The sequence below is a fragment of the Gadus macrocephalus genome, chromosome 13 (genome assembly GCF_031168955.1).
Source record: "Gadus macrocephalus chromosome 13, ASM3116895v1".
Classification (NCBI taxonomy): domain Eukaryota; kingdom Metazoa; phylum Chordata; class Actinopteri; order Gadiformes; family Gadidae; genus Gadus; species Gadus macrocephalus.
This window is the reverse complement of record NC_082394.1, coordinates 11,477,077-11,482,076: the sequence shown is the minus strand read 5'-3', so window position 1 is coordinate 11,482,076 and position 5,000 is coordinate 11,477,077. Positions and strand designations below refer to the sequence as shown.

Below are 5,000 nucleotides of genomic sequence, written 5' to 3'. Positions count from 1 at the left end.
TCCTGCCCCCACAAGATCATGGAAGGAAATGGCCAACAGCATGTACGATAACACGCCTTTACTGTGGAGTTTTTGTTTTCATCAGTGATGGATAATACAACGTTTACAAAGGACTCTTTGATATGACTGTAATAGAAGATGGAAGATAGCAACAAGGACCTGTCTTGGTGGGATACTCGCTGGAGTAATACGACATGACAGACAAGATGAAGAGGGGAGGCTCTCTCTCTCTGGGCCCCCCCAAACATGTGATCAAAACACGAGGCCAGAAATGTCCTAAATCTTAACCCCACTTTAACAGACTGCGGAAACAACCACCAATCGTATGAAAGTACTTAGCGTCGAATGGCGTCGGATGATAGCCGCTGGCTCCTGCAGTAGGAGACGACATGTGAGGTGAGATGGACGTGTATTTATAGACATGGACAGCCACCTCAGAGATCCATCTGATGAAAGGCTAATGGTTTGCTGCGGGCTAGCATAGCGAGACACGCCCCGACCCCTCCTTTGGTGTGAATAATGAATCTCCCGAACCCTATCAAGGTGCTTGTAACGCCGGACCTGGTGTTTTAAAAAGGAGCTCCTGTGAAGTTAGGTTTAGAAGACCTCTAGCCGACGGCTCTGGGGGTGGGGGTGGGGGGATGTTGGATTCACTCCAGATCTGCTCAACCTCCATGTTTTTTTTTGGTATCTATTTCCACAACCTCCTACACACGCTGTTAATCAGGCTCCATGAAATCAGTTGAGGGATTTCACTCAACCGGCGCCAGATTTCAGAGATATGCTCTATGTTGGGTTGATTTTAGTTCTTGAGTTGCTTCTCTCCAAGCGTTCTGGAATTTTTGGAGTACGACACGATTTTGACATAATCAGGATCTAATCTGGCAACATAAAATTGAAAAGTCGTTCCCTCCCTTCAATTTAAGCCCTTTAAACTCCAGGGAAATGACACTTCCACTAAATCGTGATCTGGGGTAATAATTTTGAATGTCTTTGCTTCCAAAGCATTTTTTAGGCAATAGTTGAAGGTCTTTTAAAAATATCTAACACGACTTGATAGGTTGAACCCTCGATTTTTTTCTATTTTGGTGTTTGCCCTCAGATGACATTGAGCACACTTAATACCCAGCATGCACAAATTAAGCATATAATTATTAACAGCACATTGTAAATCCTCTTCCCTGCGCTAAACCCATGATAATCCTCAGGTTCCTCTATCATCATTGGTTTGTTTTGTAAAAAATACCAAAATGTGAAAAGCTCTATTTCTGTTCAAGCTTTTGCTTTAGTCCTCCACTGAGTTACTGTTTGGATCAACTGACAAAATATGTATGTTGCTGTTTCAAGAGCAAAACAAAGGACGCTCACATATTTTATTATATAATAACAGTAATATAATAAAAATAAATATTAACACTTTAACAAAATAATAACAAGCATAATGTGTATCATGCTTACGTAAAATTATAATTAGACTCATAATAATCATATAAATAATTATAATTATATTACAATTATTATTATTAGATAACAATTATAGACTCCCAACACAGTGTTGTCCCTAAGTGAAAACTGCCTGTTTGTACCAACTCCTAACTTTCTCCTCTCCTCTTCATTATAATAATATTCCCATATAATTCACTTCATTATAACAATATTTTTATAGAATTCCCTACAACAAGGAGCTTGAAAGAATAACCATGCTAGAATGTGGCCTATGCATATGCATACGCCTTCTTTAATCAGATATAAATAAAAAAAAGGTTAGTGTTTTCCCCACTCTTTCGTTCTTTCCTTTCACTACATAACCTCCTGGTTGTTTAGGAAAGACAACATCACTCTACATGCTTCCTTCGTCGCATATTTGACTTGTATTTAAAAGCAGCTTACATCTGAGGATGCAACACAGAGAAGCCTCTCAAACATGCAGCTGCATTTAAATTATGTATTTTGGCAAGTAAACGTAATTTAATTTTAATACGCAACACTCCTTGAGATCATAGGGTTGGCATATATATTTGAATCCTTCCCTCCACTAAATATGTGTTGGGGGCACATGTGCTGAAAACATTTTGTCGGTTTTCCACACACAGACTAGGAATGCCCCACCATTGCTACAGGCAACCCCTACTGCACACCACATGGTGCCTGTTCCAGCACAACAATGTTGATCGGAACTCATAAAGCCCAAAGCCAAAAGCAAGGCAAGCATTCCCCCACGCCCTTACCTGAGCAGCGAGTCCAGAACAGAAGACGCTCAGTCAGTGTTGCTGCCTGTCCAGCTCTCTCACTTCACTCTCTTAAATCCATCCATAGTGAGAGAACAACAAGCGATTCCCAGATGGCAGATCCCTCGACCAGGACAATTACCACTCACTAAAGACAAAAAATAAACCCAAAAAAGCAAATGCCACAGCAGAGGATGAAATACTGTCTCTGTCCTCTTGTCCTTTTTGGTGTAGCTGCCACTTGAAAATCCTTAAAAACTCCTGCGCGCGCACACACACACAGAGGGAACGGGACAGCCAGAAAGAGCACAAATACGCACGAGTCAGAAGCGCAAAACTATCCAGGTTCTGTGGGTTGTAAAGACACTGATCCGCTCACTGCTGCTTCAACCACAGACGGAAGCTTCTGCCTCTGCCTCCTCCTCTTCTCCTCTCTCTCTCTCTCTGTATACCTCTCTCTCTCTCTCCCACTCTGTATCTCTCTCTGTCACTGTCTTGTCCCTCGCTGTGTGTCTCTCTCTGTGGCGGTACGGAGCCCCGGCGCGGCGGTGGGGAGTTAATTTGCCCCTTTTAGTGCTCCTCCTCTTCTCTTCTTCTTTCGTCTTCGGCTCTCCTTCTCCTGGCTGCGCGCGTGCCGTGGAAAGGCTGGCTCGTAGCGGCTGCTGTGTCTGCTGCTCGCTCACTCCCACCCCCCTGTAGAGTTGCCGCGCTCAACGTGTGCACCTCGCTCCTCTCTCTACAGCGCACTGAGAGTCAGAGTCAGCGTGGGAGAGAGAGGGAAGGAGAAAGAGAGAGAGAGAGAGAGAGAGAGAGAGAGAGAGGGAGAGGGAGAGAGATGAGGGAGGGAATTGCGTGAGAGTGCAGGCATTTGTATGTGTGCTACGATCCATCTTAGCTGGGCAAGATGGTAGAGCGAGAGAAGGAGAGACTGAGAGAGATAGAGAGAGACAGACAGAGAGAAAGAGAGGGACAGAAAATGAGAGAGAGAGAGAAAGAGAGAGAGAGAGAGAGAGGGAGAGAGGCAATGAATTAAATCACATGTCTTAAAGCAAGCCTACTTCTGCATCAAGACTTCATCATCAGATGAAGCATGCTTTATTACCGCCCTCTTCAAGCCCCAGCATCAGGGGGCATGGTGCTCAGAATTGTATAGCCTGTAGTCTAGATGTGTGTGTGTGTGTGTGTGTGTGTGTGTGTGTGTGTGTGTGTGTGTGTGTGTGTGTGTGTGTGTGTGTGTGTGTGTGTGTGTGTGTGTGTGTGTGTGTGTGTGTGTGTGAGTGTGTGTGTGTGTTCTGTCGACTCAGTGTGACGACTTCAATGTTGGCAACCCTGTAAGTTGGTGCGCGTGTGAGTGCGTGTGTGTGCGTTTGTGTGCCCGTGTCACAAAGTGTTCAAACGGCTTAAAAACTGTGTTTGCTTGTGCGCATGTGTGTGCTCGTGCACCCCCATGTGTGTGTGTGTGTGTGTGAGGGGTGGTGGGCGCTCTTTAGTCAATGCCTCTGAGCATGTGCGAGGGGAGATTGAAATGCGCTCCAAGCCCAGTGCTTTTAATAGAAGGCAGTGTGCCTCTTCCAAGCCCCGTAATCACCATATCATCCATTACTGGCTGCTGGAGCTCTGTCTGTCCTGTGTGTGTGTTGGACATATGACTGGAAGTGTGTGTCTGTGTTTGATTGAGTTTGTTCATCTGTGTGTGTGTGTGTGTGTGTGTGTGTGTGTGTGTGTGTGTGTGTGTATCTGTATGTGTATGTGTATGTGTGAATGTATGCGTGGGAGAGAGGGAGCGAGCAAGAGAGAGGGTGACCTGCTCCTTGTATTGTAGCATCCCACCCCCACTCCACAAGACTCAAACAAAGTCTCACAATGCTGACATCTGGCTGGATATTCCAGCGGGGACCTCAGCCCATCGAGCGACATGCCACTCGGCCGCAGCAACCAGAAGCTGGAGTCAGTCGGGGAAAAAACATCCAAGTCCTGCCTGTTTTTTTATTGCTTGTTTCTTTCTGAGATTTTTGTTTCTCTGGCATTTCTCCACTCTTCATTAGCTGGGGACGGGCCAGTGAGCAGTCCTATTTGCGTGAAATATGAGCGCCCTCAGCCAGGGAATTGGCTTCCATATGTAGAATGCCTCCCGTGCCATATGGTGGAACCTTGCACCCTGCTTACGGTCTTAACCAGAGGATGACACCAGCGTATATGCCAATCCCAAACACCTGCTGCAGCTAGCTGCTTGGCATTTCGCAGAAATTGAAACCAAATGTAGGCTGGACCACAGAATACAGCTGAGGCCTTTTGAAGTTGGCAGAAGACACTTGTGCTAGTGTTTCTAGGGAGGGAGAGATGGAGGGGGGAGGAGAGAGAGAGAGAGAGAGCAGAGAGAGAGAGGAGAGAGAGAGAGAGAGAGAGAGAGAGAGAGAGAGAGAGAGAGAGAGAGAGAGAGAGAGAGAGAGAGAGAGAGAGAGAGAGAGAGAGAGAGAGAGAGAGAGAGAGAGAGAGAGAGAGAGAGAGAGAGAGAGAGAGAGACTTGAGGGACTTGAGGGACTTGAGGCTGTACAAAAGAGAGACTTGAGGCTGTACAAAAGCCGGACAGATTCCTTCATTATAGAATAATACCCACGTGTATACTATACATGTGTATACTCCACTTAACAGTAATGTTTTGTTTATTGCTTATGATATTTTGAGTTCAATAATAGTTCCGTGGGGCAGTTAAGCCCCGCCGGAAACAGCTTCATCCAGTGTGTGTGTTTGCCAAATGTAATGCAATGCTCC

At 45.6% G+C, this 5,000-nt stretch overlaps 1 protein-coding gene across 2 annotated transcripts in view; it reads right to left on the bottom strand.

Moving 5' to 3' along the window:
• The window catches only part of LOC132470733 (chemokine-like protein TAFA-1), a 112,269-nt gene extending 109,242 nt beyond the window's left edge, over positions 1 to 3,027 (bottom strand). Inside the window, exon 1 of one of the 2 annotated variants that reach the window (XR_009528698.1) lies at positions 2,229 to 3,022. The gene's annotated coding sequence lies outside the window, so the exon portion shown is untranslated. Of the gene's footprint in view, positions 1 to 2,228 lie in introns of both variants that reach the window. The other variant, XM_060069565.1, reaches the window with a different exon arrangement.
• Positions 3,028 to 5,000: the final 1,973 nt, after the last annotated feature.